The 23,549-nt window shown below is 34.6% G+C and overlaps 1 long non-coding RNA gene across 2 annotated transcripts in view; it reads right to left on the reverse strand.

Annotated features, from left to right (window-relative positions):
• Positions 1–18: 18 nt before the first annotated feature.
• LOC140509480 (uncharacterized) overlaps positions 19–23,549 on the reverse strand; it is a 120,760-nt gene continuing 97,229 nt past the window's right edge. Inside the window, exons 2-3 of one of the 2 annotated variants that reach the window (XR_011968778.1) lie at positions 21,707–21,882; positions 19–2,104 (exon numbers count right to left, since the gene is read on the reverse strand). This is a non-coding gene — a long non-coding RNA (uncharacterized lncRNA). Of the gene's footprint in view, positions 2,105–17,090; positions 21,883–23,549 lie in introns of those variants that run through there. The other variant, XR_011968777.1, reaches the window with a different exon arrangement.

Genomic DNA, 23,549 nt, shown 5'->3' on the forward strand with positions numbered 1-23,549 from the left:
TTAACCTAAATAGCATCAATATATCATAATTAAATAGCATGAAAATAAAAATCAAGAGAAAAGGAGAATTTCTTCATTCTTTGAGGAACTTAATATCATATATAATAGGGCATTTGCTAATAGCAGGATCAATCAAATAAATTTTAAAGGTTAGTCACAGTCTATTTAAAAGTTTTGTTCCAGAGGCAGCCTTCAATTTGTCAGCAATTTATAGGTTAAAATTCCACAAAGCACTCCTTAACTGTATGAACAAATTAAGCAGAACATTTTAGCATGACTCACACAAAGACAAAATGTATTAGTCAACATATATAATACCATACCTGTCCTCAAATGGCCCATGTCCTCTGGCTTCAGTGAACACTTAAGAGAGTTACTTGCCTATTAAAAAATTCATATTTATTTTCTGATTTCACAGCATATATGAAATAATTAAAGATACTTTTTAAAAAATAACTAGCATTGCCCTTTTCAACTTGACTTCAGGAAATGATGATTTGAGGCAGCTTCTAATGGGATTGCATTTGGCTGACTGCCACAAGGTCTGGAGAAAAGTTGCTAATTCTTTTTGGTGTTTGATGCACACTTGGGATATTCTACAGAAGATGTATTTCTATTGTATATACACCTTTATGTTTCACCCTTCTGAGTAGAAAAATAAATCCAGAGAGAAAAGAAATAAATATTTCATAACTAGATTTCAAGTCTTTATTTTCCCCAGAATGAACACAATCTCAACTTATTTAGAATACAAAGCAGCAGGAAACCTGTGACAAGCCTGATTTTCCCATTTGTTATCAAGTGACAATGCATTATTATGACCATGTGTGTTACTTTATTTGCAAATGCTTTAGGCAATGAGGTCAATGTTAATTGGGTATTAAAATTATTTAACTGGAGAATTTACTGTTAAGAATGTTTGAAGAGGGGCACTTCGTCAAGGTATTCAATATTAAAGTCCGTTTCTTTCTTTCAATAACCTGGGTATAATCCTTTCACAATGACTGTCAGTAACTTGCTTAATCTACTATAGTATTAGTGATATTTGCACTATTTTTGGTCTATCAATTATCGGCCATTGATAAGCAATTAAATGACTCTTACATGCATTCAAATTGGCCTTTTACATGATATTATAATTTCCCAGGAGGCAGAGAAAAATATTGGATCACCAATTTATTGTAGCTAGAAGCAGCTCTAGAAACCAACTTGCCCAAAATAGGATAAGAACAGTTAAGGACCCAATGTCACACATGTAATGCACATTAGAGGGAGGATTTGAAGTAAAGTCCTTCACTCTAAAGATTTCCATTCTTCCCAGCCACTACTATAAGTAAGCAGAGTTCTTAGGGGTTTGGGGCTTTGTTTGTTTGCTTTGAATGGACTCTTTCCAAACCTAATGCGTTGAACTAAATCCTTCCAAATGCTTAACTCACTCCCCTCATGTGTGAAGCATAGGTGTTAAGTATTCACGTTTTTATCCTCTAAAGGTATCATTGAATGTATTATTGCTGCCAAATGTAGACAGGAGCTTCCAAAGAGAAGGATTTGAGCAATCCGTAGTCAGTGTGAATGACTGTATTTAAGAATGGAGTTCAGATTTCTGGACCACAATGTAAGCTACAGGAAGACTGTGCTCTTGAACAGGGACAAATCACATTTAAAAAGAGTTAGTAAAGTAAATGTTTTCCTCAAGATTTCCAAATATGATTTTAAACTAAAAATGAATGAAGAGAAAAACAGTCATACATACTCACATATACAGCAGGAAACAGCAATTACAACATAGAAAAGATTTCAGTGGAAAAGGTTACAAAATCAAATACTTCCTAACAATGTTACCTGTCCAACCATAAATGTAATGAGCTGATTCAGTAAGGAATAGATTGGTCATCGCTGAAGGTCTACCAGTAGAGGCTAGATGACCTCCCATTATCAAGGATATTGAAGAAAGAATTCCTGTTAAGGTTAAGTTTAGACTAGACCCCTCTAAATTTCACCACTTCAAAGTTCTTCCGCCTTTCTGGATGTACTCCAGCTTGCCAATGGCATTTTTAAAATCAGGTGTTCATAACAGGAGACACTGTTCCAGTTGTGGCATGACCTGGAGAAAGGAGAATCAGTCAGACCATCATCTCCCTAGTTGTGGGCAGCATCCTGAACTCTTAATACAGCTAAAATCACATCAGCTTTGTAGTTGCTGTATCCCATCATGCTTATTGACATTTCAGCCCACAGAAACCTCAAGGTCTATAGAGGTTTTTTGGTTCTTCGTTTTTTTTGCTTTTTTTCTCTCTCCACATGAACTGTTTTCTGTGAAGATTAAGAATGACCTGTTGAATGGGACAGAAATCACCAAAGAGCAGCCTGGGAAATATGTTAGAGGAAGTGTAATGCAAAGGCAATGGAGAAGTCCTTATCATATTACGGGGGAAGAGGTGGAATAAATAGAAGAAGCATGTAATGATTGTATGCATATGACTCACAATATTTTTAGTACCACCTGTCAGTCATTTCCTCACCCTGTTCCTTCCCACCCTGAGTCGTTGCCTAGAGCTTATCTTCAATAAATTGTGAGCTAATGAAACATGTTTTTTTTCTTTAAGCATTGATTTTTCCTCCTATGTGTGTGTATATATGCATGTGTATGTGTGTGTATGTATGTGTGTGTGTGTGTACATATAATTCTCTACTCCCTTCTCCCTCCTGAAAAACAAGGCTGACAAAATTTTCTCCTAAATTCTTCGGATCTTTGAAAATTAATTCAGGTTTTTAGTATAACATATCATAGCATCATCCAAGCTATGATACTTTGTCACTTCCTGGTTATAGAGAAGATAAGTTGCTTCTGGGGGATAAATTTCCTTTTCACAAATTCATGGACTGACATAGCATCAGAAATATTCCTGGATTTCTCACAATCACTGTATAATAAACATTCTATTCAAACATTGAATAATGACTAAAACAAACAAAAACTTCATCTGTTTGTCTTTGTTGCATGCCAATGTTTAGTCTCTAGCTGTCATCACTGGCAGGATGAAAGGGTAAAAATGCTTTTTTTTTATTTTTAAAGTAGGCAACAATACTTGTTTTTATAATATTTATGTGCTCTGGCAATTAGGAAGTTATAGAATTCTTGGCCATATTAAAAAAACTTATTTGGACCTGAAAGTTAAGAAAAATTTAATTACCCAGAATGGTCAAATGAAAAATAATTTGACATAGAGATTAATTCCTAACAGTTTATGTTGGTACCAAAATCCTAATTTACCTTGTCTTATTCAGAGAAAAGTCAAGTTGCAAATACCAGGCATAAATATTTTGATTATCTCAACTCTATTGTATAGTTTGACAAAAACATTTTTAACACATGGTAGTCCTAATTTTTTCATCACTTTTCTCTTGCTGGTCTTCACACTTTTAGCTCAAATTCATTCATTCATTCATTCATTCATTCATTCATTCAATATGCTTTTATTATGTGTTTACTATGTGGTAGGCAGGTCCTGGGAGTAAAAATACAAGAACAAAAAAGGCTTTGCCTTCAAGGAGACTGAATTATAGTGGAAAAAGCCACTACATAAATAAAGTCAATGTTATTTTGAAAGAAGTCAAGGGCACTGGCAACAAGTGATATAAAAGGATATTATAAGTAAAGTGGAAGGCTCATCCTCTGGTAGGAGATGGCACTCAGGCATAATATGGAAGGAAGCTAGGAAGTCTTAGAGGCAGAAGGAAGAAGACAAGGTCTTCCAGGCATCAAGTACAGTCTGCTCAAAGGGATAGAAATCAGAGTGAAAATTTCATGGTTTACATAGCAAATAGACCAGTTAGACAGGACCAGAGCATTTGAGGAGGAGTATAACATTAATCTAGATAGGTAGTCTGCACATAGATCCTGAAAGTCTTTACATAGCAAGCACAGATGTTAGTCTTTTGTCTTAGAGGCAATAAGGAGCCCCTGTAGATTCACGATCAGGAAAGTATTAAGTCTCTGCCCCAAGAAGAGGAGCATGAATTCATTATATGATATAATATGGCATAGCAATGTTATCCAACACTTGAAGAGACCCATGATTTTATGTGATTTATAAAAGCTAGACAGTAACTTTAGGGAAACAGAAGAAGTGCTCCTTATTTCAATTAATTGGTAAGATTCTAATCTCATATTACCTTAAACAAATAGAAAAGTATGAAGGCAAATATATAGGAATTGAATTTTCCCTTTTGATTGAGTAGGTAAAAAGAAGTAAATATCATCTCTCCTCTTTTTTGACCACAGAGATGGTTAGATGAAGGGGAGAGTCATTTTCCTACTGGAGATGACTAGTAAAGATATTTTTTTTGCTGTAAGAGATTGCCACAGAAAGCAGAGCAGTGAATGTGTGAACCCGGGAGATCTATCCGTAACTATACATACATACATACATACATTATATATGTATATACACACACACACACACACATATACATGCATGCATACACACATTATATATATATATATATATATTTCCCTCCCAGGCTTGTATCCTGTGATGAATAACCTAGCAGACACAAAATCTGATTGCTACCCTTTAGGTAGTGAGGGATACTTCTGTCTCCTTGAGGGGCACTGGTCCAAAAGCTTTGGGTCTAAAGGTCAAGAAAAACTTAATTGAACAGAAAACTTGAGTGAAAAACAAAAGAGTAAGAGAGAGACATGGAGATTTATTTCTAACAAATATCAACTGTATCAGTAGGGAAATCTTAATTTACTCAGTTTAGGTCTGAGAAAAGTTCAATAGTATATTTCAGGTATTAATATTTTGGTTAACTCAAATCTACTTGTTGGGGACAGTGAGATGGTGTAGTCCCAGGACTGGAGTAAGGAAGACTTATATTTCTGAGCTCAAATCTGACTTCAGACTTCAATAGCTATATGACCCTGAGCAAGTCACTTAACTGTGCTTGCCTCAGTTTCTTCATCTGTAAAATGAGCTGAAGAAGGAAAGGCAAACCACTCCTGTATCATGATGACAAGAAAACCCAAGACAGAGTCACAAAGAGTTGGACACAACTGAAATGAACAGATCAACACTTATTAAATGGTCAGACTAAAATATCTGAACATGATTTTTCTTCCAATTCTTTCTTTTAACACTTTTAATTCAAGCTAATTCACTCATTCAATATGCACTTATGATTTACCTTATATTATTAGGAACCAGTCCAACACTAGCTTGCATACATGACTCCCCTGTTTTGTAGAGGGAAAGGAAATTATGAGCATTTAAGTTTAGTGATCTGAGGGTAACAATGACATATCCTATGTATAAAAAAACTAGCAAAAGTGAAGACAGAAATGAAATTCTAGAAATATTCATCTTTAAGTGAACAGCTTTAGACCATGTTCAGCAAAAAAAAAATTGTCATGAATTATGATAAATGGTGCTTACATTGCGTAAAATTATGTCACATGTGGTCAGTTCAATCCAATTCAACACAATTCCTAGGACAGAGGTCTGACCGTATCATTTCTCTAATACTAAAATTGGCAGTTTATTCTCATGACCTCTAGCAACGGAAAGTCTTTAGCCTTTTATTGAAGGTCCTGACTTCAAACCAAATTCCCGTCATTTATCTTACATTGCTTCCCTTCATACATTCTAGGATCCAGTCACTAAGAAGGACTATCAGGCAAAGTACATTGAGGGCCAAATCTAGGCTTAGGCTTTTTTGGAGTTTTTTGTATGGCCAATCAAGTAGGAAAGTTTCTCCATACACACATATTGTTAAATACAATAAAACTGTTTATAAAACGTCAAGCACATTCAGCTAATTCCATACAGAAAGAGAGGTCCACAGGCAGTAGTTTGTCAGCCCCTGTTAGCCCAGTTCACTAAGTATGACATCCCATCTCCCACCTCCGCTCATTTGTACAAGTTGTTAGAACTTTTAGCAGCTAAAGCAGTTAAAACAGATTCAAGATTGTGAAGTAATCTCACTTTATAGTCAACATTTATCTGACATTTATTAGTGCTTCACCTCCACAAAAAAAGAAGCATGTAGAAATGCAGAGAGGAATTAGAGGAGAGCACCAATGTGATTTAAGAGAAGGGAAATAAGCTAGATCTTCAGATAAAAGTTAGAGGACATGGGTTTTTATTTAATGTGGAAAAGAAAAAAACTTGAGGGCAGGTTAATAACTGTCATCTAGTAAAAAAAGACCTCTTACAGAGCCCATGGTGGATCCGTCTCAAGGACTGAAAGAAAAAAGGAATTTGATTGAATTGCACACAGAAGGACTTAGGTTATATAAAAGAAGAAAAAGTCTTATGATATCAGAATGATGGGCTTCTAGTAAGGGGTCGAATGCTTTTTACACAGACTGGAGAGGAACATAATGGGCAGATACTCAGCAAGAACTTTAAACCAAACTTTGGGAAAGAAGATGTAGAAAAATGCCAGATAAATCCACAGATATAGTGAAAAATAAATATGACAGAAAAATAATATTGTAGGAGTGTTCTGTCATCCTTGGAAAATAAGAGAAAAGGTAAAGAAGGATATTTCAGGCCTCAGAAATCTATATACCAGTTCTCAGTGAATAGGTAATAAATTAAACTTAAAATTTTAACACAAGGAATTAAATACAATTTAATAGATATCACCAGGATGTGGGGGGGATAAAACATGATTGGAATGTAATTATGCAAGGGCATACTTTGTCAAACAAACAAAATAGAAAGAAAGGGAGTATAGCAGTATATGTCAAAAAAAACACATCAAAGGAATGGCATGGCAGAAAGAATTTGAGCAATTACAATAGAGGAAATAAAAAATTGATAATGATGGTGTTTTGATAGTATATTATAGATGACCTAGAGAGACAAAGGTTATGGCAGGTACCACAAACACAGTTATTAAAACTGTCACTTGGATGAGTTGGTGAAAAAGGATGATCATTTAGAAATTTGCTTCATATCCCTTTCTGCTAAAGGTAGATCACCTAATTAGATGATCCTTACCTAATAAAACGAGAGGTATCTGATGGCACAGTGGATAGAATGCTAGAACTGGCATCAGGCAGACCTGAGTTCACATCCAGACACGGAACCTTACTAGCTACATGACTCTAGGCTTAGTACAGTTTCTAGCACATGATAGGCATTATGAAAATGTTTATTCCCTTTTCTTCTCCTGACAAATTCTTGATTTTTCTCATTTGTAATTTTATCCTACAGAAGACAGGGAGAAAAATCAGTATTCCTTTGCTGATTATAATTAAAATAGCTAAAGAGGACAGGTGAGTGGTATGAGGCAAAGGGTCCTAAAATTCCTAATAGCCAAGGAATAAGAAGCTACATGTATATATAGTCTTGTCTTAAGGAAATATACTTTCTGAACTTAGAAATGATCTTATGGATAGAGATTATAAAAGGAAAGGATGTCAAAGAAGATTAGGAAATTCTAAAATCAGGGGTTCTTACCCTTTTGTGTAATTGTCCCCTTTGAAAGTCTTGTGACAACTATGAACCCATTCTCAGGATGTTTTTAAATGCATAAAATAGCATTACAGAAAAAAAGTACATTGAAATATTAGGTTCAACAACAAAATCATATTCATGATATTGTGAATAATCCTGAAGAAAGAAAAGAGGCATCTTAAAACCAATTGTGAGTGTTCAATGAATTCACTGATGACACTAAATTGATAAAGACCGTGTACAAAATATGAAGGGACACTGAAATAAGGACATATACGAAGGCATGGCATCATTTTTTTTAATTGATCTTATTTACAGTTAATTTATTTTGTCCTGAAATTTCCTAAGTCATGGTCCTTTGTCCCTGAATTTAGTTGAGAAATTCAACTGATCTGTAATGAGTTGAGTTTAGAAATCTAGTTCTCCTGATAATCAGTGTTCTATTATTGTCTCAAGGAAATCTATTATCCTTGAGAGATGCAGATGAACACCAAGGATTCTGATCTAGTTTCTTTACACTACCAAGCTATCCTTCCAGGATGTCTGGTTTGTTACCAAAGAATTTTGGTCCCCTCCTTCTAATTTGGAAGGTAGATTCATTTCTTAGTCAAAGGAGGAAAGAAAGGGTTGTTGCTAGCCCCTCATTCCCGGTTTCGAACCAATCATGTTCCCCACTCCTCAGCTCTGTAAACAAGCATATTGATTTTACTATTTGTGAGGGTAAGCTTTTCTAATTAAACATAATTTGTTCCCATGTACAAAGTACTGTTCTTTGTTTTGTACTCCCAAAAGCTACAACAGAGAGCTTTCTTCCTTATTTGTGGTCTGAGTTTTGCTGAGGAAGCTGATATCCTATTTCCTGGCAAATTCATGCTTTACTAATAAATCGATCATGTGCGAAACTTTTTGGCTCACTTTATCTTATTTTGACTGTAACTACCTGAAAGTATACAAATAATGTCAAGAAATCTAAAGCTCAAATCTTTCTAAAGCATAAAAAAAAAACAACTTTTGCTTCAATAGATCCATTGTTCTCAATTATATTCTAATGGTACATATTGCAACCTATCCCTACCTTTTCATCCAGTTGAGATTTGAATTTTTATAATCACAAACCCTCAATAACATACCTACCTAATATGCTAGCAGCTTTCCTCTAGATTTTTTTTACTGTTGTTGTTTTTAATTATCAAGTTAGTATCAGAGCTGCCTTCAGGCTATCAATTCTTTTCCTGTAATCATGCTGGATGAACAGCCCATCTCTTTTTCCAATCAGCATTTCCTATATTATTTTGGTGATGCTATATGGCTAATTATTAAAGAGCATCACAACCTCAGCAGAGTCAAAATTGCAGGTGACCCCAAGGACAATGGAATTTTATAAAACAGCTTTGAGGAGGTTGCATTTGGTAAATGCCCATGAGCCTTTGTTGTTGTTCATTCATTTCAATCATGTCTGACTCTCCATGGTCCAATTTGGGGTTTTCTTGGCAAAGATACTAGATTGGTTTGCATTCCTTTTTTAGTTCATTTTACAAATGAGAAAACTGAAGCAAATTGGGTTAAGTGACTTGTCCAAGGTCACACAACTAGTGTCCAAGGCCAGAGTTGAACTCATATCTTCCTGACTCCTGGCCAGACACAAGACTCACTGAACTACCTAGCCAACCTAAATGCAATCATATCTGATGTTTTTGTAATTATACTATTCATGATTATTTATGAGATTTTAGCATCTTTCTGGAATTTTAACATCAAATGTGTGGTGCTTTCAAAGACTGAATTTCCACATCTCTTCTGTTCAAGCCTTTTTGTACTCACATGCACCACCTCAGTTCAGGTCCTCATCACCTCTCGCTTTGGCTATACCAAGAGTTTTCTAATTGGTTTCTTTGCCTCCAATCTTACACCTCTCCAATCCACCCTCAAAAAATACCAAAATTAATAATCCTAAAGTACATATGTGGCCATGTCACTCCTCTGTTCAAAAACCTTCAGCTGCTTCCTGTCGCCTCTGGGAAAAAATACAAACTCATGTATCTGATGCTAACTATCATTCAAGATTGATCTCACTGGCATAAGTGCTATTACCATAATATAAAATTCCATCTCTTGCTTCTATCCTATTGCAAAGGCCTTCCCCATATCTGGAATGCCCTCTAACCTCACTTCTACCTTTTAGACTTACTTTTAAAAACACAGCTCAATTGATAGCTCCTATAACCCCAATCATCCCAGGTATTTGTATTCTCTTCCATTGCCTGTACACACACACACACACACACACACACACACACACACACACACACACATGTCTTCCCCTGCTTCTGTTTTTTCTTTGGGTATAGTCCATAGTTGACATTTCTTCAGCTGAACTGATTATCACAGCTTGGCAGCCACTCATAAGAGTAGATCTCAGCTTACTCCATGACCTAAAAGATGCCACTTTTATTCAACAGTAGAGGAACAATCCAGAAAGAGTAAAGTACCCTCACCTCCAGGTCCAGAAAATTTATATCTGATTTCTAGAAGAACTTCCAGGCTTTGTTTTCAAAATCTTTAAGGATCTATGGCAAATAGGAAAAATATGGATACTGGAATTGGACACATATTATCTCTAAATTAAAAAAAAAATGAGACAACTGTGATTGTGGAAACTATAGATCTTGATAGTAATCCCTGAAAAATTGTATAATCAATTATTGGTCCTTCTGTCCACCATGATCTTTGAATACTGAAAATCATGAGTGACACATCATAGGGTTCTATGGAGCAGCAAGGTGGTGCAGTGGATAGAGTGCTGGGCCTGAAGTCAAGAAGACATCTTCCCGAGTTCAAGACTGGATGTCTAAACCCTGTCACTGTTTACCTCATCTATAAAATGAACTGGAGAATGAAATGGCAAACCACTCCAGTGTCTCCAGCTAGAAAACCCCAAATGGGGTCACAGGAAATCAGACACAACTGAACAATAACAACAACATGGAGCTCTACATTTGCCCTCTCTGCAATAAGTTTTTTTCATGAATAATTTGAATAACAACATAGAAAACACAAATACATAAATGTTTCAGGCTATATAACAGAGTGATACACAAATTATTGGATTGTGGGATCAATATTCAAAATGATAGTTATCTATAAATATGAATTTCAACAAAATGAAATTGAGCAGTAGAGATGCAAATTCTTCCATTTTGATGATTAAAAAACAAGTTACATAAACAAGAGAAGTGTAAACTGTTACTGACATTAGCTAATATAAAAGCAAGCCAAAGGAGAGAGAACAATAAATTCAATATGTCAACCATGTGAAATAATAATTTTTTTAAAAATGCTAGGTTGTATTAATAAAAATATAACTTCCAGTTCAAGAGAAAGGTTACTGCTGCAATACTTAGAGTACTGTATATCTTTTTTAAATTCCACATCTTAAAAGAAACATTGGCAACTTCCACAGGACAAGGATCAGGATAGTGAAAGGTCTAGAAACCATGTCATGAAAAAGATGTTCAAAAAATGAGACATTTATACCAGAAAAGAAGAGAAAGAGGTGATTAAAGGAGCTGCATTCAGATATCTGAAGGACAATATCATAAAAGATTAAGTAGATTTATTCTATTTTGCATCAAAAAAGAAAACTGGAACTTGTAAGGCAATGGAGCAGGGATAGAATGATAACATGTAAAATGAATGACAATTGTCATTGAATAACACCCAGGCACTGTATTAAGTGCTGGGGCTATAAATACAGAAAAGAAAGAAAGAGAAAAGAAAAGGAAGGAAAGGAAAAGAAAACAGACAAACAATTCCTGTCTCAAGGTGCTTACAGTGTATTCAGGGAACAGCACACAAAAGAAAGCAAAAAAGGAGAGAAAATAGATGAGTGCTCCTTAAATGGAGGTTTGGGGAAGAACTCTGCACTCAATCACCCCTCCCTCCCCATTCATTAGAATCCGAAGGGCAGAGAGTGTCCTGATGAAGTGTGAAAATCAAGACTGATATCATCCTTTGGAATGATGGAGAAGTCCAAAGCAGTGCAGCTGGGAACTAAAGGAGATGTTTAACAGAGAAGGAAAGCTTACAGTGGCTGGCCCATAATGGGTGCTTAATGAACACCTGTGGACTGACTACATGATAGCTGTCTTCAAGTACACAAAGGTCTATCAAGAAGAAGAGGAAGTGGATATTTTGCTTGGACCTAGAGGGCAGATCTAGGTATAATATATACTAGAGAATTGCAATGAGATAGATTTCAAAGACATACAGAATCATATGTTCAGTGATTCAGACCTGGAAGAGACCTTAGAAGTTATCAAGTCTGAAACCTTCATTTTATAAATGGGGAAATTGAGGCTCAGAGAAGGAAAGTAAGTTGCCCAACATTACAGATGGACTGAGTGGAAGAACAAGGATTTAAACCAAGTTTCCCCTACTCCAAATCCATCGTTGTTTCTACTGTTCTATGATATTAGTAAGCACGGTAGCTATTCAAGAGCATAAAAGACTGATTCGGAAGACGATGAATTACCCATCATGCAAAGTCTTTAAGCAGAGGTTTTTTGTCCAAAATATCATAGCCATATTTTTTATTCAGTTGTTTAATTGTTGATATCTCATATCACTTCTAACTCTTAGATTATCTGATTTTAATTTAGAGTGGCGATTTATTAGTCCCTCATTTGTAATATTTAAGAGATGTCAAAAATGAAACAGGCTACCTATAAAAGTAATAAGCTTACTGTCCCTGGACATATTCAAGGTGGAGATAGATGAATTTCAGCTTTAATCCTAAGTGTCTTATAGAAGAGTCACTACTGGGTTCAAAGTTGGTCCAATGACTTCTTAAAGCCTCCATCACAAAGATTCTATAAAATGTTGAATGCTAAGTACAGCAGGGGAGGTTGTAGAATCTGTCAACAAAGATGGATGGATGGAAGGAAGGCAGGAAGGAAGGAAGAAAGGAAGGAAGGAAGGAAGGAAAGGAAAAGAGGAAGGAAGGGGGAAAGTATTTATTAGAGGCATACCATGATCCAGGCACTGTTCTAAGTACATTACAAATGTAATTTCATTTAATTCTCACAACAACAGTAAGGAGGTAGTTGTTGCTAGTATCCTCATTTTATAGTTGAGAAAAGAGAGACAGAGTTAAGTGATTTGCTTAGGGTCAAAAAGTATATGCAGTAGGATTTGAATTCAGGTCTTCCTGGCACCAGGTCCAGCTTTCTATCAGTTGTATCACTTAGCTCCTTAAAAAAATGAATAGATTCTCATGCTTCATATCTCAAGGTGGAGGTAATAAGTATAGGAGGTATAATTATATTTTATTACTATCGTCATCATAGTCTGATTTTTAAAAACACAAATTGAGCTGGGAAAGGGAATATTATAGAAGTAATTTTAAGATTCAGTATTTAAAAGACTGGGTACTACCTCTGGAATCAAAGGACCTACTTTCAAATAACATCACTATTATTATGAAATAACATATGGAAACTTTAAGGTGCTATATAAATCCAAGGTATTACTGTTACTGCTTCATTTGTGACTTTAGGCAAGCCCTTTACATTGTCTAGACCTCAGTTTCCACATCTGCAAAAGGAGAAGGTTGAATTAAATGACCTCTCAAATCTCTCTAGCTCCAGATCTAGTCTTTTATGATTCTATAAATCTTTTGGTAAAGGAAAGCATCACTTCATCACACCAATATTCACTCAGTATTTATTTCATTTGATAAGCTTGCCTTTTTGGATATCAGAGTTTCACTAAGTATATCTCACATTTATTCTTAATTTTTTTAATGCTGATGTTGATTCTTCTGTTTTGTTGCTACAAGATGCTTTATGATCATTCTTTTTAGCTGTCAGAATCCCCCAGGGAAGCTATTTTTAGGGGCTAAATGGATCACCCAAGGTCATTTTCAAAGCCTGAATTAAAACCCAGAGTTTCCAGTCAATTTCTTCAATAACTCAGTCATACTGCTTGAAATTCCTTCAAAATAATCATCTTTTATGACACTTCTTCTATATCAAACACTAAGAGGCTCAACAATTTTTGACAAGTCTTAGGAAAAAACAAGCACTAATGACTATTTGATATTTCATTTACAGCCCTGTTACAATTCTTTTTAGCTGAAGACATTCATTTTATATCACTTTAATGCTTATATTGTGAAATTTAATTTCTAGCCACAGTATAAGGTTGCATGTATCAACACACACACACACACACACACACACACACACACACACACACACATACACATACATTTGAAACTTTCTATTAAGATATTTAAGTAACTTGAATAAAAATCATATAATGTATCCCACCTTTCCAGTAAAGGAAACTTTTATAAAGTTTCAGAAATGATAGAGAAAAATATGGTTGTTTAAAATATTAGTCTAAATGGACTTTTTCAAAAGCTATCAAGAGTTCCAGATCCATAAATAGGTATCAGGTTGAATGTATTGTTTTGGTCTTTGGGCATGAAATTTTATCAAATACTCTGATTCATCATAAGATGCTAAACCAGTAGCAATAAAGAGACACTTAGGCTGTAAACAGGACACAACAGGTGAAAATCAAACACTAAGGTCTCTTTTTCTTCCTGCTTTTCTCTCCATTTTCTTTGTATCCTCTGCTTTGGAGAAAGCTCTCCCCTTTTCTAATCCTTTTCAGTTCAAAGTATGCATCTGTGTGTGATTGGTTGCTGGGTTAAGAGGTTGCATAGATTACCAGCTCCAGTTCCAGTTTACATCCAAATTAATGTCACATCTGTAACAAATTGGGATGCTTAGCTATTGTCAAACAATGTAGGGCCAAGGTTGGCAAATTAGTTAGTATTAGCATATAGACCTTTTGGCAAGAAAGGAAAGCTTTTTACTTGAAGCTAGGCATTCTGCAGGATTTGTCAACTCGAATCTGCCACTGGCCTCATTATCTCATTTGTCTTAGTTAGGCTAAATTGGCAGTTATGTCTTCATGGCAAATGTTTGTTTTTACAAATGAGCAATGGAGCAGAATCTAGTAGAATGAGCATGAGGACTTTTCCTTTGCAATTTATTCAGATAATCCCAGGGCTGGTGACCAGAATCATTGATTTAAATGTCTAAAGCCTTCTTCCCTCTCTTGTTCTTATTTTGTAAATGGTAACTTGTCAGGGATACGGATCCCAAAGCTGAAATTAGAGTATCCCTTTTAAAAAGAGATGCTGTTATTTTCAATAATAATTATTAAAGGCCTTGAATTCATTCTTTCAACAAGAAGAGACCACCACAATCATGGATATTTTATTCATTCAGAACTTTAAGTTGTCCAAAAGAAATGGATTTTCTGAGACAACTGAGATAACTCAGATTTTTTTAAACACCTAAACTTTATTTTCAAAGTATTCTGTGTGGAATTCATTCAAAAATTCAAAAAAAAAACCACTTTAATGCTCTCTTTTAAAGGCTATATAACCTTTTATCATGATTCGGGATTTTCTAGAATCTAGATCATAGTTTATTGACAACATTAAATTATCCCTAATGTGTTTAGGAATAGTTCTCTTTTTTACCTAAAAATATTTTCAGAATTTGGACAGAGGATCCTGTTAGATATAAATAGGCAATTTGCTCAACAGAGAGAGGTATGCAATGTAAACACAAACTTCCAAGGAATTCTTAGTGCAGCACAAATATTTTGGTGGATTTGTAAAAAAAAGAAATAAAATCTTTAATAGTAACCCTAAAGATATAAGACAGAAACATTTCTGAAATGGATATGGTAATAGATAAACAAATCAATGTCTGTACTAAGTTGTCTATATAATGTCTATACTAGGCATGCAACCATCATAGAACAGAAGAGTCAATTACACATTTGTAAGTGGGAGGAGGGGGGGAGGACAAAAGAATGAAGAAGAAAAAAGAAGACTACATTTTTCTGCACAAGGAGCAAACAAAAAAGAAAGAACATATTATTGGAAAACCTATGCCTTTAAGTACCTCTATCATTTTTATTGTTATGAAAGCCCATACTAGAATACACACACTTGTTCATTTTTATCTACCAGATTAACTGAAAGTAAATTAAAAGTTTTTACATTTTTAGGTTTGAGAGCCAATGGAGGTGGGATCTTCCCCTGATCAGAGTGTAAAAGCAGTCTTTTAATCAAGAGGGTAACTGCATTTTTAACAATATCCTGACTTCTCAACCAAGTCACATGACTGGGGAACCCTATTATTCAGGTTGGAGACAAGCAGGGTCTGGAGCTAATCATTATGCCTTCATTTCAAATAGCTGGAAGGTAAGTAAACATCCTTAAAATCCTATTATTGACAAGAAGGGTTAAGAAGACAGCATCCTCGCATTATGATACAATATAGTAATACAATAATGCCCAAAGAACTACTTAGACAACTAGGATCATAGTTCTTATTATTGCTTTTTTGTGTTTTTATCTCCTTGTTAGATTTCAAGTCCTAAGTAAATTTTTGTCATTGCATGCCTCAAGTAGCCTCTATTTCTTTGAAACCTGTTGTCATCACCAAATTTAGTGTTGTATTTTATATAATTAGACAAAATTATAATAAAATTAATTGGAATAAAAAATCCTAGATTCTCAAAGTATTTTTTTAAAATAGAGATGAAGGGGAAACAAACCTCCGAAATTATAATGCTATAGTAAAGCACAAAAAATTACTTGGTACTGGATATAAAATGAAAATGTCAAGTAGTAGAACAGACTAAAAAGAATCAGAACAAGACTCAATAATCCAATGTTCGATAAACCTGAGAATATAAGTAACTTCTTTATAACATTCTTATTTGACAAGAATTTCCTGTGAAAACTATAAAACAAGGTAGCCAAAAAAAGGTTTAGATCAATATTTTACACCAGATACTATACTAGTTTCAAAATGAACGTGTGACCTGAGTATTGACTATCATAACATCAAAATAAATAAATAAAACACAGATCAGGTACCTTTCACAATTATGGCATTGGGGGGGGGGGGGTAGTTGACAACCAAACAAGGAAAAATGATTACAAAAGGTTAAAATATAACTTAGATTATACAAAATTGAAAAGCTATTCTTACTGATAAAATTGATGGGACTAGGACAAGAAAGAAATCCTTCAACTGGGAAAAAATAATTGCATAAAACATCTCCACTAAAGTTATTATGAAAGATACATAGAGAACTAACTAAGATGTATGACTAAGAGCCATTCCCCAGCTGTGATGAAGTTATAAATTGGCCCTGTTATTATGGAAAACAATTTCAAATTATGCTAAGAAAATGACAAAAGTACCCACACTTTTTGACCCACTATTAAGCATTTATCCTAAGGAGGTCAAAGATGGTAAGACATAAATTATCAAAATATTTGGAGTACCATGTTTTGTAGTAGCCAATAATTGGAAACAAAGTAAATGCCCATTGCCTATAGCACAGCTAAACAAACTGTGGTATATTTACATAGAATATTATTGTCATATAAGGAATTACTAATATGAAAAATTCACAAAAGCATACGGAGTTATATCACGAGTGCTGAATTGTCTATTTAGGATTTGGACTTTAAGAGATTGACTAAGCTATGTAACATTAGCAATTGAAAGAACCATATAGTCATGGAGACTCACAAATGAGGGAGCTCCATAAAAAGGTACTGTTCATTAGGTAATTACATAAATAAACTGAACCCATTTTAATTTCATATAGGTCAGGGCCCACAAGGCAATGTAGCTCTGGGCACAATAATCTTCTCATTCTGTAGTTGCTATCAACCCAGACCTATCCAGGCAAATGAAGGGATCTCAAGAACTACAGCTCTCAATGCATAGCCTTGTTAGGAACAGTGTGGACCTGGCTGGCCTAGAGCAATTTATGTGAACTGGTAAATAAGACAAATACAAAGAAGAGAAGAAAGAGATATGAACTAATTCAAAGTAAATTAAGCAGAACCAAGAAAACAGCAAATACAATGATTACCATAATATACATGGGAATTGTTGTTCAGTTGTTTCACTTGTGTCTGAATCTTTATAACCCCATTTGGGGCTTTCATGGAAGAAATACTGAAGTGATTTGCCGTTTCCTTCTCCAGTTCATTTTACAGATGAGGGAACTGAGGCAAACAGGGATAAGTGACTTGCCCAGGGTCACACAGCTAGGGTCTAAGGCTAGATTTGAACTCAAGAAGATGAGTCTTTCTGATACCAGGTCCAGTACTCTATCTGCTGAGCCTCCTAGCTGCCCTTTACAGGGAAATACAACAACCAAATCCAAATAAATCTCTGGACACTATAACCATAATGGTGACAGGACTGTAAAGAACAAGTGAGATAATAAACCTCTTTCCTTGATTTGCAGAGGTGAGCAGACTCCAGGTGAGGGTTACTTTTGCTGAAGTGCTCATTTTTTTCTCTTTTTTTAAACCCATTATTATAAAGGATGGCTCCCTGGGTAAGAAAGGATGAAAGATATATTTGGAACTGAGGAATGTAAAATGTAAAAATAGAGGAAAATCAATAATTCAAATTACACTGGTCCAGGAAAACAAATAAACTCATTAGAATTGTGTATAAAATAGAATCCAATAAGCCTATTAAGGCACTTCCAAAAGTAAAGGATGTAAACTTTGTGACTCTGATTTTGCTACTCCAAGGTGTTTTTTCCTCATTTGGGGATTTAGAGCAATACTCTGATTAGCTGTGGCTCTCAGATAAGTGATCTTTGAAACATTTTGGTATTAGTCTATAAACATGTGGCAACATACTAAAACAGGTTATTTATATGCACGTGCACTGCCTAGAGAGACATCTACATAGATATATACAGATATAGACATATATCTCTATATATGAAAATATGTTCACTATGAAATGACTAATTTACAGTATGAAGTAGAACACAGATATGTTTCCTTGATTATAAAAAATATCAGGACTTCTAAAATATTATCCTGCAATATAGATTTCATTTTAATAGTATTTTCCAATTATATGTAAAGATAATTTTTACATTCATTTTTGCCAAATTGTGGGTTCTATTTTTCTACCTCTTTTCCTCCCCTTCTCTCTTACTAAAAGAGTAAGCAAATTTATATATGTGCCATCATGAAAAATATATTTCCATATTAGTCATAATTGTGAAAGCAGAAACAGACCAAAAGGAAAAAAAATATGAAAAAATAAAGTGAAAATAGTATGCTTCTATCAGCATCCAGAGTCCATCTGATCTTTCTCTGAACGTGGACAGCATTTTCCATCATGGGTTCTTTGTAATTATCTTGGATCATTGTATTGCTGAGAAGAGCTCAGTCATTCATAGATGATCATCACACAGTGTTGCTGCTACAGTGTACAATGTTCTCTTGGTTCTTCTCACTTCACTTTGCATCAGCTCATATAAGTTTTTCTAGGTATTTTTTTCTGAAATCTACCTACTATTTCTTATTGCACAATAGTCCATTATGTTAATTTATCACAGTTTGGTCAGACATTCCCCAATTGATGGGTATCCCCTCAATTTCCAGTTGTTTGCCACCACACAAAGAGCTGCTATAAATATATTTGTCCATCTAGGTCCTTTTCCCTTTTTTTATGATCTCTTTGAAACATAGACCTAGTGATGATATTGACATATCAAAGGTAGTGCAGTTTTATCACCCTTTGGGCATAGTTCCAAACTATTCTCCAGAATGGTTAGATTAATTCACAATTTCACCAACAATGCATTAATACCCCAATTTTTGCCATATCTTCTCAAACATTATTTTCTCTTCTGTCATATTAGCTGATTTGGTAGGTGTGAGGTAATATCTCAGAGCTGTCCTAATTTGGATTTCTCTAATCAAGAGTGATTTAGAGCATTTGTCCATATGCCTCTAGATATATTTGATTTTTTTATCTGAAAACTGCCTGTTCATATGCTTTAACCATTTATCAAATTTATTCTTAGAAACTTGACTCAGTTTTCTACATATTTGAGAAATGAGACCTTTATCAGAAATACTTTCTGTCAATATTGTTTCCTTCTAATCTTGGTGGCATCAGTCTTGTTTGCTGCAGTATAGATTTCAAGACAGCATTAATATATACATATTTATGTATATATACACATACATGTATATTCATGTGTGTGTGTACCATAGGATTCTAGCTTTAGATCTGGAAGAGACACCGGAAAATATTTTATAGGGAATAAAAGTGACACCTTAATGGGTTGTTTTTTTGCCCAATGTCATGTAGTTAGTAAGAGGCAGAGACAGAATTCAAACCCTAGATCTTCTGACTCTCAATCAAATGGGAAGCATTTCCCACTACACCACTTTTGTGTAAATGCTTAGCCAGGATCTGTGCATGTATATACCTTTCAATGATGCTGACCAGATTAGACAGCAACGAATGCTATACATCTTACTAAATAACATTCCATGCCACTCTGGAGTAGAAAACGACAATGATCGAGGTTTCCAGTTAATTATGTAGAAAGCTAACCACAGAAAGAGACAGTTATAAATGCTACACAATATGCCCTTCTGCTTAGTGATATCTAACCCCACAATCTTACTTCAAGTGAAGTTCTTGAAATGACATTTCAAAAACCCAATTTTAGTCCTTCTGTATATTTGCTGCCATCAAAATATTCCCTTTTTCTTTTCAAATGTTTAGAGCTTTTAGATTATGGATGCAGAAAAGGGTTCTCTTTGCTCAGCTTTACAGACACATTATTTATGGGCAAATAAAAACTATCGTGTGGAACTGAAATTATTAGCAAGCTTTTTCCTAAAGTATGCAACAAAGCAAAAATATGTTTTCTTCAGCAGCAACCAAAAACGGTTTTAAAGAAATTGCTCAAGCTGGCTTTTCACAATGTAACTAATGGAATTTTAAAAGAAATTTACAGTATGTACCATGTAGTTGACCTTCAAGGCTATCTATGTGTTTTTGGTCATAGATCTTCAATGCACACTGGTTATTCCTCAGTTTATGGACATATAAATGTCAGCTTTTTTCCATGCATCTACACAAGTGATGCTAATAGAAGATCACTTAAGAATTTTTATAGGGGCTACATCCTAGGTCAAGCAAATGAAATGGTGAGCAGAGTGAACAGAAGAGAAAATACAATAGATCATCCTCTAGTTTCCCTTATTATTCAGGGAACAAGAGTACAAATATATGTGAAATAGACAATGTATAATTAATCTGACACTTTAATAACAGTGGCAATTTGTGCCAATGGGTTTTCAGAACATTTTTATACTAATGACATGATTCCCATGAGTTCATTTATGTATAAACCTAAGAGTAGATTTAACTTCTGTTGATCTTTAGTAAATATAGGTTTTTGTTCCCTGTAGGATTGAAAGGAGGCATATTTTACTCTCATTTTCTGATGAAGATTGAGCTAAAATAGTAATTTTCTCCAAAGGGAGATATGTGTATTTCCATATGTCATGGTTGCTGCTCTATAGAGCAGTTACAGTTTAGAGCTAGAGTTTTCTAGGCAAGTTTGCAAAACTTTCTGCAGCCCATCTTCTTACAAAGATCACTGTGATTATTCAAACTATTTTAAAGGTTTCCTTAGGTAACAGCCAAACATATTTTGTGGACATTCCCTAGGAAGTCTCATAGGCAGACATATCAGGCCCTCTTTTTTTAATATACAATAACTTATCCAGATCTAAATTCAAAGATACAAAAATATAAAGTGCTTTGGTAACTGAAGGGGAAAGATGGGATACAATTTTACTAATTATATTACATAGGGAATAGAATAACTAGGTATAAATTATTCAATTACTCTGACTTGGTTCCTCATCTATTAAATTAGAAAAATTACAATACTCATTACATTTACAGAGTTGGAGAATCAGGTGAGATAATGCAAGTAAACCATGTTTAAACTACAAAGCAACATGTAGATAGAAGGGATTAATTTTTCTATATTAAAGCCTTAGCTGCAGGTCCTCATCATGTTATAGGAATTATTCTGGATTCTCTAAGGTTATGCCACAAGATCAAAGGCTCTGGAAGATTGACCAAACTAAATAGGCTTCCAGGATAGCCCCAGTAAATGAACTTTGTCTAGTTTCTGCACACTAGCCAAGCCTAGGGAGGCTCTTTACCGATTTTGCTTCAGAGCAATGAATTTGTTGGACACAAAAACTTTCAGAAGTGATCTAATAAGAAAAGAAGGGTTCAAAGTGGGGAAGGGTACTATTAAAAACAACTTACAAATACATATAGGCCAGCAAAGAAAATTCTCACTTTGGTCATATCTAAAAAGGCATGTCTCATTTTGGATTTTAAATATGCCACCTTTCTGGCAAAAAGTGTGTAGAATGATTCATCTTCACTCCTCAGGACTCGTGTTTTATCGTTGTAGTTAGGTGTATCAATTTTCTGTTTTTCTGTAAAAGAGGGGCAAAAAAATGTCAGAGCCGATAGTTTTTCCCTGGACACAAGCATAGGTATGACTCTAGCACTGAAATGGAAAGAGGATGCTGGGAAAATTTTTCTCCTTCATACTTGGGACAAAATTATTATCAATATTAACCAATGAACTCATTAAGAGGCATATATTTCAACCTTCCAAAATAAGGGATAAAGTAAATTAGCTCTTAAACTACAACAAAATTAATTAAAAGAAATATTAATATACTAACAAAATGGTATGCACTGAGAGTATAAAAGAGAGGATATAAAAATCTTTAAAAGCATATATAATCTAGTAGATGTACCACCAGCAGCAAACATTTATTAAGCACTATGCTAGCATTAAAGGAAATACAAGGTTTAGATAAGACTCCTTGGTCTCTGCCCCTATGGAACTTGCAGTGTTTTGGGGAGATATGACTGACACCAGTACAGATAGTCGTAATGCACAATATTACATGATAAGTGCATTAGAGAGTTACAAAACAAAGTGCTTTATCTAATGCACATATAAACCAGTGCATTATGATCTAGCAGATGAAGCTGAATCTGGAAGGATTATCTTCATATCTAAAATATCAACAGAGGAAACAATTTTATATGATCCCTTTTCCAATACATTTATTCTTTCTTGTGGAGCCAAGCATGCCAGGAGATGTCTTCTCATTGAATTTTGATACTTTCGTGTCTGATCCTGGCTAAAATCAGGGACTGCTGAGGTGTGTAAAAATGAAAATAAACAAAACAATGCCATCTTTTGCAGAATTATAAAAGATGAATCTTATTTTGTCTGTACTACTTGGGAAGCACCTTGAATATCAGCCTGCACTTAAATATTCTTAGTACTGCATAAGAATTTTAGCACCTATTTCTTTATATTTCCATTAAATAACACAAGGGTATGTATGCTTACTCGTTAATTGTGAAGAAGAAGCCTGGCAAATGGTACATTGTCCATAGGATCATAGATGTGGAGCTGAAAGGAACCCCAGAGATCATCTACTCCTACCCTGTCATTTTACAAATGAGAACAATAGATCTGTAGAATTAAATGACTTCTCCAAGGTCACAAAGGTACTAAGTATCAGAGGTGATACTTGAACCCTGAGTCTCTGACTCTAGAAGAAGCTCTTTCTCGGCATATTCTAAACAGGGCATTTAAGCAAATCAGAATTCTTCAGAGTGAAAGAATTAATTCTCTCAGATTGCTATTTCATGCTCAGGATAATATTATTTATTTAAAGATTCACTACTGGTGTTATTTCATCTTCCATGAAGGAAATCAGTTTATTCATAGAAGATATTTCCATACAAAATTATGAAATAACTTACAAAAGAATTTATTGGTAGTCCCTGGACTTAAGATGCTACCATCTAGAATGGAAATGTTAGATTTTTGATACTCTAACATTTTTTAGATTTCTTTATTCCTAGAAGCATTATCTGGCTTAAAAGTCACCACAGTCTAAGCTTCTTGTATTGCTGAAATACATCAACTCTATTCCAAGTTTCCTTTCCCTATGAGATAATGTTCATTTAATCTTTGCTCTCTCTGCTAAAGATGAGACCAGTAATAGAATCATGCTTTGTATGTGTGTGCCTGTGTGTGTTTGGGGATTGAACTGGGACTATCAATTCATTG

This window comes from Notamacropus eugenii, chromosome 6 (assembly GCF_028372415.1).
Source record: "Notamacropus eugenii isolate mMacEug1 chromosome 6, mMacEug1.pri_v2, whole genome shotgun sequence".
Taxonomy (NCBI): domain Eukaryota; kingdom Metazoa; phylum Chordata; class Mammalia; order Diprotodontia; family Macropodidae; genus Notamacropus; species Notamacropus eugenii.